Here is a 12,895-nt window from a genome sequence, read left to right on the forward strand (position 1 = left end):
TTGAACATTCAACAGCATTTTATCGAGGTCATCTAAAAAGTTTGTCAAACCTGCTGACAAATTTAATCAGCTTCAGTCCAGCATAAAATGGACAAATAAAGATAACATAAAATTAGAAATTAAAACTTTATATGTTTCAAAACATTGGCAGCTAGAAGAGAACAGCGACACATTTTGTTAGCAAAATATATTAACATAAAAATATCTTAATCCAAATTTGATCAAACATGTCAGGGATATAAGAGCTATGAATGGGAAGAAGTGATGAGATTTTGGTTTGGATCGATCAACAATCAAAGCCATATTTCCGGTCCTGTGCAAATGTATCGGAAAATGGGCGTGAGGCGGGTACACCCTGGACAGGATGCCAGTCTGTCGCAGGGTCACTTGAAAAGACAGTACAGTTAAAATAAAAGAATTTGTGCTTCATGATGATGCTAACAGCTACGTTAAAATTAAGTTTAATGCTGAAAAGAGGTATTACAAATCAGTTTTCCCGTCACAATTCTAAGCTGAGACTGTGATTACTTCATCTTTTGTCTTAATTAGAGATGTGCATAAATCTGTGAGTTTTCATTTAAAGAGATGTCTGATAATTATTCTTCAACATCCGTGTTTGGAACTTTGATGTCAGGACAGAGGAGACAAATGTACACATTAATAAAGGCTCTCTGATGCAAAGCCATACACATATACAGTTTCTGCAGAGTTCCCAAGTTTCATGGAATCAATAAGTATCCGGATCAAGTGAGCTTCATAAAGCACTAATTACTCCTGAGTGGGTGAGTAAGTGGCTGTAAAAGCTTTCCGTCATCTGATGACTGATTTTCCACTCGGGTGCATTAGAATCAGACTTTCCATTATTCAATGACAATAGATCTGATGTTCGCTCGATCTGAGGCCGGGTTTTACTTTTTTAGGGGGATTGCTGGACTTGTGTCCCCTTTTTTTTTATGTAACATTTGGTAAAACTACTTAAGTGTAAATCCAGCACATGAAGTCCACAATTACCAAAAATAAATAGATTTACAGAACAGAATGAGTTTGCTTGTACTTAAATTAACTGTTAAGTAAAAAGAATCCTTTACTTACTGCAAATGTAAACACTGATATTTTTAGGAGCTTTACCCAGTACATCGTGTTTAATTCAGGGAGGTGATGGTCTAGTGGTTAAGCGGTTGGGCTTGAGACCAGAGGATCCTCTGTTCAAATCCCCGCCTGACTGGAAAATCACTAAGGGCCCTTGGGCAAGGTCCTTAATCCCCTAGTTGCTCCCGGTGTGTAGTGAGCACCTTGTAGGGCAGCAGCCTCACATCGGGGTGAATGTGAAGCATTATTGTAAAGTGCTTTGAGCGTCTGATGCAGATGGAAAAGCGCTATATAAATGCAGTCCATTTACCATTCTAATTCATTATAGCAACTCTGGTTCAAAAGTAGAAGAAGAAGTAAGTCCTAAACAGGCCCTGAGTCCCTTTGGTGCCGGTGCTTATCCCTGGATACAGCAGAATGAAGCGGGTGAGAGTCTACAACTCCCCCTGGATAGGATAACGGTCCATCACAGGTCACTTTCCCAGCTAAGGCTAGCATCCATTTACAGCTGGGTGGACGGAGACAATGCAGATAAAGCGTCTTGTTCTAGGACACAAACACACAGCATGACTGGGAATCAAACCCAGGTCTCCAGAATGGTAGCACAGTCCTTTCAATTCAATTCAATTTCAATTTATTTGAAAGGGACCATGTGCAATTAAAACATAAATGTTACCATTAGATGCATTGTACCAGAGTTAGCCTTACGTTAACTCTGGTGCAAACACGGGTTTATCCTTATTGGTTCAGAAATGCTACTGAAAATTTCTTATTCACTATATGCCATTTCAGTTATGGGATTTAATGTCAAAGTGTAAAATCTTGTGAAAAGAATTAAATCAACTTTATGCACATTAGTAACTGGGAAGAGCTTATGGGGTCATGAGGTCACTGGACAGAGATGTTTGGTGGTGTTGATATCTTTGCATGAGAATGAAGGGCCAAATCTTTAGAGTCCTGCTGCTTCCTGTATTTCTGAATAGTTCTGAGACTTGGATGCTAACTAGTAACCTAAGGCAACAACTAGATGACTTTGGTACCAGGTGTCTTTGGAGAATCCTTGGATATGGCTGGATTTTGTGTCAAACAAACAGTAACTTCAGGAGCCTCAGATTAGTAGGGTCATCAGCTTGGACATTTTGGCCATGTGGCACATTTCTCTACACATGATCCAACATGTAAATGCCTCAGAACTGAACACCTGAGCAAGATTCAGCATTTACCTGGAGAATGCCAAAAAATACCAACATTTCACCAAGCTATGGCAGATAGATGGTTACTTTGAAGTTGAGGGGATAAACCAGTCATCTGTCTGGGTGGTTGCCATCCAAGACCCGAAGCGGATCCATGGTGTGGTGGTGGAGGGATTTGTTTCACTAAAATATGGTTTATGTTTCATGTTCATCAATATTGACTGGCAAGTGCTACAAAAACCAACACACAGCTGTGCAAGCTCTACAAAGAGACATCCTAGAATGGGCCATAGGAGGAGGAGAGTAGAAAAGATCTTCTCTGTTTGGCTGATTTTCAAAACTGCTTTTTCCTGGATTGCAACCAAATGTCCCAGTGTTGACAGCCAATCTCAATTTTTGTACATGTTCATAATAAAAGAACAGCTGACCTATGACTGTCCATGCATTTAAGCCTGTCAGTGTGAAGAATGAACCAGACTCCAGACAGGAGAAGCTTTTTAAAGTCATCATATTGCACGAATCAAGCCCCGCCTTCTCTACTGAGCTGCAAGTTCATTTTCATGGCCGCTGGCATTGTTTGCTCTCCCTTCATCTAATTTGTGTACTCCGGTTAATTGTCTCTGTTTATGTTCTGCAGTGCCTCAGCTTTTTTAAATTCAGCATGCGCTGCTTTGCAATTCCCGTCTCTTTGCTCCTGTCAACTTGTTTCATCAAATCAAAAACTATCCCTCCCTCGCTATACCTCATCCTCCATCCTCTCCAGCTCTCTGAAAACAAATTGTGTTTTATAAATGTTAATTGGCACACCATGGTTTAGGGGATAAGAGTAATGGTGTACATGGGGCACTGCTAGAGAAGAATTCATTACCACCCGAGACACCTGCTAGATTATAAACAAGTAAAAACACTGATAATGCTGCTGTTTTGCCCGTCTCCCTAATGGAGAAGTTTACAAATGGACTTTTAAAGGAAAATAAGGAAACTTGTGAACAAATTTAAAATCTAGTCTGTGCAATAAATTTATGGTAATTCAACATCAATTACTCTGGGAACTGATTAGCCTATTAGCTGCTTAATTGTGGTATAATTCAGGCCAGAATAAATCTAATGGAATCAGAAATTTGCTAAAGTTGTGTTTAAGTGGATGATCATGTGATTGGAAACCAAAGTTTATCCCCATAGTCCAGAGGAATGGGAGAGGGTGCAAACAAGGTGAGAGGTCATGAGATCATCTACGAGTCACACATTTATAAGGTAATACCTGAACATCACCTAAATAAGAGATATAATCAGAATAAACTATTTACTGCCAAATTTAAAAAGCCTGTTTTCAAACTTGCTGTATGCAAAGCAGCAAACCCAGCCGGATTGATGAGCCATATTAACTGATGTACAGTATGCAACATACCTAGCTTTGTCGGTATCAAATAAGTTCATTACTTTGTAAAAACATCTTTTTTATATAAATTGTGTTTCATAAATGACTATAGATGAGATCCGTATTTGGAACAGTTTGGATTTTCAGGTCCGATTGGGATTGGAAGAATGCCCTGGTGAGGCATGTCAGCACATCCACCTAAGAGCCGGGGATTAAAACAACTGCTCTTGGAACAGAATGGTGCCTGGGATTTCAGTCCGGGTGGTGTGATTACTCGTGACGTATACAGCTTACCAATAGCCGGGGTCTATTAGTGAGCATTGTCTTTTGCCGTACCGGGCACTCTCTGAGAAAGTGTCCCCGGGTACTACAATACAAACACTCCCCGGCCAATAAATGCCACTGTTGTTCTTCAAGTGTTAATCGAGCCCTGTCGAGTTGCATAGGCTGCTCGGCAGGGGGCGATGTCGGTGCGGGGAGTGTGCTCCCAGTGGAGCACCAGGAAGAAGGTACGGAACCCAGAGAGAGCTGAGGGGAAGATGAACATCCGGCCTTTCTCCCACCGACTTTCTCTTATGCGGTTATCAATTTTGATAGCTCAGGAAATAAGTTTGTCAAAGGAGTTGGATTTGCCCTGGATTGCCCATTCATCTTTGAGGGTCTCGGATAATCTATTAACAAATGCACTTTGTAGTACAGCGGAGTTCCAGCTCGACTCCACAGTAAGAACCCAAAAGTCTACTGAAAACGCCACCACACTGCGGTTCTCCTGCCAGAGGGTTAGTCATGACTCCTGTCATGAATAGACCAGAAAGCTAGGTTAGGACCCAAATGCAGGGAGTTAGCAAGTGAAAAGAAAGAATTTATTGTGAATAACAGAATGAGTGGTAAATGTACAAAGCCAACTCGAAGACGGTGGTGGAGGGAGACACCAGCTGAACCAGGAAGCGAAATGACAGCGTTTCCCAAACCGGATGGTAGGTGAACACTAAACCAGAACTAGGTGGCCGCAACGGAGCTGACAGGTGGCAGAATGCTGGTGGCAAAAGAGAAGATGGTTAGAAAATGCAGAAAAACTCAATGAAATGCAAAATTAAAATAGAAGGGCACGCAGTAGAACGCATACCTTCACCACGCCACATATCATTATCGAAGGATGTGGATTCCCAAAAAGGCAAACTAATAAATTATGCTATATTCCAGAGTTTAATCCGGATCATCACCAAATTTTAATTGATTGATCCTGGACATATTTCCCATCATTCCACCAAATTTGGTTCAAATGCATTCGAAACCTTTTGAGTTATCCTGTTAACAGACAGACAAACGCCAGTGAAAAAATAACCTTCTTGTTGGAGGTAAAAACAGAGGCCAGGATACCGCGCAGGTAGGACTGAATTTCTGGTGACTGAAGCAAGGAATGACCGTGGTTTAAATACAGGTGGAGGTGACTGCTGACAGGTGTGCTGAATCAGCTCTGTGATGCAGCACCTGGAAACATAGGAAGGGAGGGGGAGCCGAGCAGATCCAAGGTAGCACGACAGTAGCAAAGGTATCCAGACATATGCTGCAAAGAACCATGCTCGCATTATATGATTATTTTCAGAGCTAGATTGCGGTCCATTTCTTGGGAGTGAAGCTGGATTAATAATTCTGGAGTTGTCGCAATCCTGGCAATCACCCTTTCATTTCCAAACAGGGATAATAAATCCTTTAAGTCTGTTGGAATAATATCCATCCCCTAGCTGGACGTAAAGGTTATTTGCAACATCAGGAGCACAGCATCTCCTTTCACCTGGTGGATTTCAGAACAGATACCACACCTTTGGCCACTCTCAGCTGTTTGTACTTCAATAGTTCAGCATTTTAAAAAGTTATATTGTGCAACAAGCAAATGTGATAGCCACCCCCATTCACTTTAAAATTTAGCAGTATCAAAATGATTTATGAATGACTATTGACTTGACTCTCTAGAAACCAGTGCATGGAAAAAGCGTACTCATGTTTGCTGACCAGCTGGCAGTGGTGGGTACCCACGATGGTCCCTGGACAAAGTGCAGAAGTCCCAGAGAACAAAGAGACCAGATAGACAGGAGACAGAGACAAGAAGAAGAGGAGTGTCTCTCCCTTATTTAGCAGGAGTAGGGGAAAAACTACAGAGGATCTTCAGACAGCACAAAATCCCAGTTTACTTTAAACCGGTTAACACCTTGAGACAGAAATTAGTTCACCCTAAGGACAGGATCCCTAGTTACAAACAGAGCAATGTAGTGTATTCTATCAGATGTCAGGAAAACTGTAACAAACACTACATAGGTGAAACGAAGCAACATTTACACAAAAGGCTATACCAGCACCGCAGAGAGGGCACCAGTGGACCTCAGTCTGCAGTTCATCTCCACCTTAAAGATACTAACCACACGTTTGAGGACAAGGAAGTTAAAATATTAGCCAGAGAGAAGAAATGGTTTGAGAGAGGGGTCAAGGAGGCATTCTTTGTGAAACGTTTGAAACCCAGCCTTAACCAGGGAGGGGGTCTGAGACACGCTTTATCCCCTGTTTACAATGGGGTACTCAGGTCAAAGCAGTTTCAGTCTTTTGTTCATGGTAATGAGTCATTCATGTCATCAGCAGAGTCATCAAGGGAGCCTTCAGGAGAGGGACAGCTGCCCTGTCATTAGGAGGGTGCTAACTAGAGCACAATAGGTGCTAATTAGAGCTATTGTTTAGTCACTAGCCTATAGCAGTCTGCCTCTCGGTAGGAGGGGTCTGGTTATGTTTAAAACTCCAGCTTTTATGACTTCTTGATTATTCTTCTCTACAAGAGTCAAGACGGAAGTCAGACCACCAGAGCAAGAATTTTAGCTGAGGAAGCTTCTGCGATTTGAAGCGAAACGTCCTCGCGTCAAGCAACCCAGTCCGGTCGAAGATTCAAGCTTCTCTACTTTTCATTATCGGATTATCTTTTTAGATAACTTTAAAAAACATTATCGGACTAATTATCTTCTGATAAATTGTCGTCCGATAACTTTTAGACCGATAATGTAGTAAACCAAGCTGAACAGCGACAAACATTTTTAAAATTTAAAATCAGTGGAGACCTACCTGTTACTAAGAGATGTATAGTTCTACCCTCCGCAAACAGAAGAGAGCTGCTTTCAGAAGAAACCACTTTATCCTCTGCAGGCAAAGGAGAACTGGCCACAAAAAAAAAAAATAATAATTTTCTTTAACACCATACTGATACACTGGCAAGATCACCCAAGTCATCCAGAGGCATACATTTTTAACTTATGATTCAAATTTTAACCAAACTAATTTTGGACAAGTTATTTAAAATTACTGTCATGTCTGAAGTTTTCTAAAGTGAAAATATGAGATATATGTTTTAGTTTTAAAGTAATGTGCTAATTTTTAAGGTTTTGTGAGTACATGCTGTGCCCAGCAGTGCATTATGGGTAAGGATAGTGTAATCTCAGTATGTTCACGACAGGACAAATGCATTTCTGACACTCTGTTCAGGTTCCATGGACAGCAGCATTAAACTCTTGTGAATATATTCTCTGGGTTTATAGATGTTATTGTATTTGCGTTTGTTAAATTCCACGCATCTTAAATGCAGCAGACACGGATTATCTGGAATTTTGTTTTGGCAAGTTTTCAAGGCCTCTACTGCCATCTACTGGCCAGTAGTGTTCATGGCAGTATTCGCCCTAAGTACTAAGAGTCTGGGCACCAGTAGATGGCAGTCTTCTATTTATTTTGACCCCGGTTATATCAGATGGCTGTCAAATCAACTTTTTGGCTTTGCAAATGGCTTTTTTTTTTTTTTACAAATCAAGTTTAAAAACAAAACAACAACAACAACAAAAAAATTACAAGACAGCTCTGCAGTGTTTGCACATGCACAGTGCGAGCAGCTGGATGCTTGTAGCTCTTCAGCAGCCAGACCAGAATAATATCAAACAGATTTGATTTTCATTCGACCATGCGATCGGCGATCAGGAGGTGGTTGTGAGATGTTGAATGCAGCTTGTTACTCCATGTACACTACACGCTGCAGGATGCAGGAACCTGAAACTCGGTCCAAAAAATTCTCGCACGAATGAAAAATCATCTGAAAAAGGGCCAAAACTCACACAGTGTAAAGCCAACATTTATGTGTCAAGACAATATTGAGTGCATGTTTTACAACATCATAAAACGTGCGCATGGCACTAATAAAACGTGCGCACATTCTCTCCACATGCAAAACATTTTGCGATGACACTTCCAGGGCTCTGTAAAAATGCCTGTTTTTACAAATAAAAAGTGGGATATTTTACATAATCACATTTATCTGTAAACACCAACACACGACACACGTCACATTAACTTGTTGGTTTACATAATGAATGACTGAACCAATCAGTGTTTAGCAGAGGCACTTTTACCCAGAATCCTTTGCAATCTGTCTGTGTTTGTTACAAAACCTCAGAATTAGTGCATTATTCAACATTAAATGATATATGTTATATTTTAACTTTGTACAAATGACAGAACTGACATTAATGGAGTTATTCTATCAATATTCAATGGTTATAAGTCAGTATGACTTTATTTTTCAAGACCTCGGCTTGACCGGAGCATTGTGATCAGTAGAGAGCTGGCTTTGTGGTTGCTCTCAGGGTGCGGCTGTGCTGTAGCCATGTAGCTTCCAGCAGGGAGCAGTATGTTCAAACATAGAAGTGCTGGCTCATTGTTTGGGTCTTTTGATGCTTCCAAAAGCGATTGTGGTGTTAAAACTCAAATTCAGCTTGTTAGTAGTTGCAAATGTACCAGAGACAATACTGGAATTTATCGGTTATCTGTAACTTCCGATACATTTTTGGGTGGTTTATCTTTATCAAAGATAACTTTTCAGTTATCTGATTATCTGTTATCCAAGTTAATTTTTTGGTTATCTGTGCACACCACTGCCAGCTGGTGATAGTACGGCACAGGGAAAAGGTGAGAAACATGTGACATTGAATCAAGCTTTCTGTATTTATATGTTTTTACTTAAATTGTGAAGTGCTTATATTATTTCAGCCCAACACACTGAGTCTTTGGGGTCTTAATCAGTTGAGCTGCAATGTGAAATGTTTTTGTTTCTTGCTGCTTCACTGTATGTCTATTTTTACATGAAAATGTTGCTTATTGCAACAGTAACCTACATGTAGATCTCCCAGAGCAGACCATTAAATTCCATTGTTTGTATGTATGATCATAAACTTACAGTTCTCCCTGGTTCACACTTACTGTCGTAACATCTTTATTGGTATCCAACATTTGTAACAGTAGGCTCCCTAAAACAGGTATTAATCCATCAATTTTTTTCCTTTCAACAATTTTCCCCCCATTAAAAGAAAAGCCTTTCGTCGTTCTTGTTTGAGATAATTAGTCAAAGTATTTATTCAAATTCACAGGTATTAGCAACTCAAATAAGATGCCAAGACACAAACAAACAACAAAATAGAATGAACAAGTGAGGAACACCTGGAAAACAGGATTAGAGCATCTCATAAATATTTCATTTGTACTGAAAACAAAGGCTGGTCAGGTGGGAGGGCTGAATGCAGCAGGCAGCAGTTAAACAATAAAAAGAGGTGAGGTGATGGAAACAGCGCCACCGAGTGACATGATGGCCGGTGAGTTTGAGGTTTCGGCAGCTCTATCAGCAGAAGTCAAGATGTTTGTACTCCAGAGTAGTTTACAGAGACTTCCTGGACTCAGCCATCAAAAGTGTATCTGTGTGCGGTGAAAGCACTGAACATGCAGAAACATTCACTTACCTCAGCAGTGACCCATATCCAGAGATGCCTGGAAAGAGCTTATGGAGTCACGAGGTGCCTGCAGTGAGGTGTCTGGTGATGTCAGTCCCTTAGCAGACAAGCAAAGGTCCAGTTCTTTAGGGTCCTGGTACTTCCTGTCTTACTGTATGGCCGTCAGACTTGGATGCCACCCCATAGAGGTGGTGGGTAAGAAGAGGATGTTAGCTAAGCTGATATTGATTATGGACAACCCCTGTCACCCCTTACATGAGACTGTGGGAGCCTTGAGCACCTCCTTCAGTAATAGATTGCTGCACCCTCGGTGCAAAACAGAACCCCTCCGGAGGTCATTTATTCCAACTGCAGTCAGACTGTATCATACCTCAAAATGTTTTTAGCACCATAACCACCTGCTGATTTTGCACTATTAACTACGTCTTACGTCACCTTTTGTGCTTTATTACATCCACAACTGTGCAATTTATGTGCAATAATTTTACCATATCTGTACATACTTGTTTTTGCACGCACACACCAGCAAACACTGTAATATACTTTAGTCACCTTTTTTCAATGTAAATATGTTTTGTTCTTTCGTTCTTTACTACTGTACGACTCTTGCTGCTGCAACAAGTGATTTTCCCCGCTGTGGGATCAATAAAGTTTATCTTATCCTATCTAACCTAAAGCAACAACTAGATGTCTTTTATACTGGCTCTTGCGTAAGAATTTTTAGTTGGAATGGTTCTATCCAACAAGGACTTATTTAGGGAGTTTGAAATGAGGAACATCAACATTATGATCATGTGGTGGGACTCCTTGAGCACTATCCACTATGCTGTCATCTCAGTACTGAGCACCCCAGCACCTGGAAAAGACCAAGGCCAACCTCAGGAGCCTTAGTGTGGTGGATGCAGGAAAATGCGCAACCAGTGCATGCTCCCAGACCTGATCCTGGAGCTTCTGCAGTGCACAAACAGGCACACCTTATTCTAAATATAGTTCAGGGTTGTCGCAAGGGGAAGGGTTAGAATTAGGTTATGGCACCTCGACTCAGTCTGCAGAGACCCCAAATGCTTCACAAGCACTCAGATCATGTCAGTGTTTTTCACTCTGATCTAAGCATCCATGTGGATATCCCTCACTTACTCACTCACTCACTCACTCACTCACACACACACACTCTGTCGGCTCTTGTTGGGCTTAAGTGATGGCTCACCAAAGCAGCCCATCTTGCACGCAGCTCTCAGAATGTGATATAACTGCTTGAGTAATCCAAGGGAATTGGTGTCAAGCTAAACTCTGGTGGACTCAAGAGACCAATGGCAAGTGCTGACCTTTGTCAAAGTAATAAAAGTATTTTTTGGGGGGTTTTTTTAAGGGAGACTTAAGCATAGATTTTGAGATAGTTGTGGTGTATTTTCTTTTGCATTTTTGTATTTTTTATTTATTTATTTTTTTTTTTGCAACAACATCCTACTATGTCACAGCAGGTCCTGCAAGATATCATGAAGCCCATCCATTTCACTATGCTACATAGATTAAAAAAAAAATGTGTTTCTATTTTTAAGTAACATCACAGGATTTCTTACTTAGTCTGGGATACACACTTTGTGATGTTCATATAGTTACTGTGCATCCAGAAAATATTCACAGCACTTCACTTTTTCTACATTTTGTTATGTTATGACCTTATTCCAAAATAGAGTAAATTCATTTCCCCCCCTCAAAATTCTACTCACAACACCCCATAATGACAACATGGAAAAGGTTTTTTTTTTTTTGCAAGTTTATTAAAAAAAGAAAATAAACCACATGTATATAAGTATTCACACCCTTTGCTCAATACTTTGTTGATGCACCTTTGGCAGCAATTACAGCCTCAAATCCTCTTGAATATGATGTCACCAGCTTGGTGCACCTATCTTTGGGCAGTTTGGCCCATTCCTCTTTGCAGCACCTCTCAAGCTCCATCAGGTTGGATGGGGAGGGTCGGTGCACAGCCATTTTAAGATCCCTCCAGAGATGTTCAATCAGATTCAGGTCTGGGCTCTGGTTGGACCACTCAAGGACATTCACAGAGTTGTCCTGAAGCCACTCCTTTAATATCTTGGCTGTGTGCACATAACAAAATGTGGAGCGCTGTGAATACTTTCCGGATGCACTGTACCCCTGAAAATGATGCAGTCTTGATCCAGTTCTGATCAAATGCTGGTGCAGTTGTAAACCAAATCAACCAGAGGATAACTTATTATCAAAACCCGCGTAAACCACCTGCTGCTTGTGATGACGCACAAAAGAGTTTAAATCTGAGCCGTCATGTGTTTCAGTTCCACTGATTAGATTTCATTATTAACTGAGCCAAGCTACAGGTTTGAAAACAAGCTGAAACAAATACTGCATCACCACTCGAAGCCACCATCCCTTTTGCCATGCTAACCCAGTGACGTGAAGCACAGCACGGCTCCAACACCTCCACCTCACACCACAATCTTAAACCTGTGTAAATACATAACTCGGACTGAAAGGATCACTGGAATGAAGCCATGTTTGATCTTGTGGCTACAGGCAGCGTGCCGAATAAAGGATGTGATTCAGTCATCTGAATGGCTGCTAAAACCTATTTCTGCTGCTTCTCGGATTTTTAGACATGCTTTTGATTGTGAAATCAAATATGTGACATTTATTCTTCCTGCTTGTGCATGTTTTTTATCTTTCAGTGAGGTGAAAGATGATGTTCTTCTTTATTTAGGCACTGCTAAAAACACCAGCCCTGTTCACCATTTCATACACCAGTTAGTCACAAAAACATCGTTAAGAGCCGATAAGCAGATGATGACTACTCAGACTTGGCAGACTTATGTGTTCTTCTAACACTTTCCTTGCTACTTCAATTCCAAAGAATAAATTTATCCTTTTTTCTCAAAGGAATTTTTCCAAGTTGTAGAGGAGAAACAAACATACTTATAGCCTGATACAAGAAAGGAAAAAAAAAAACACCCACAGTTTTGGTCTGTATAGTTACTTTCCACCTCCATGACAACTATACAGGGTGATTTTTTTTTTCCCGTAACTCATGAGTTTTAAGCCATAAAGTTATGCATAATTAGAGGTGGGTCACTCTGTATGACAGGTAGTGTGCGCCGCTGAGTCACGGAAACCGCTAGCTGCTACCTGTTATGGAGGACTGTGTCTGTCGTTTTGAACGTTATTACAAATATCTGTAGTAACATAGCTTGTCATAGGATTAATTGTCCTCACGGATCATCTAAGAAGTCTGTGCTCCAGTGTTTCTGTCGAGTGAAATTTTTGTGTTATTTAATTTTGTATGTTAGCCACATTAGTAATTTTAGCAGCTATCACTATGAGAAAATATGCAGGTCAGAATTTTTAATACACACCAGCAAGCCACACATGAAAACCACCATCCAGTCCACAAAAAT

General features: G+C 40.7%; 1 long non-coding RNA gene across 1 annotated transcript; it reads left to right on the forward strand.

The window, feature by feature from the left end:
• Positions 1-1,513: 1,513 nt before the first annotated feature.
• Positions 1,514-11,533, forward strand: LOC117531482. Its single transcript, XR_004566632.1, has 3 exons — positions 1,514-1,632; positions 5,186-5,192; positions 11,523-11,533. It is a non-coding gene; the product is annotated as an uncharacterized LOC117531482 (long non-coding RNA).
• Positions 11,534-12,895: the final 1,362 nt, after the last annotated feature.

This window comes from Thalassophryne amazonica, chromosome 18 (genome assembly GCF_902500255.1).
Source record: "Thalassophryne amazonica chromosome 18, fThaAma1.1, whole genome shotgun sequence".
NCBI classification, from domain to species: Eukaryota; Metazoa; Chordata; class Actinopteri; order Batrachoidiformes; family Batrachoididae; genus Thalassophryne; species Thalassophryne amazonica.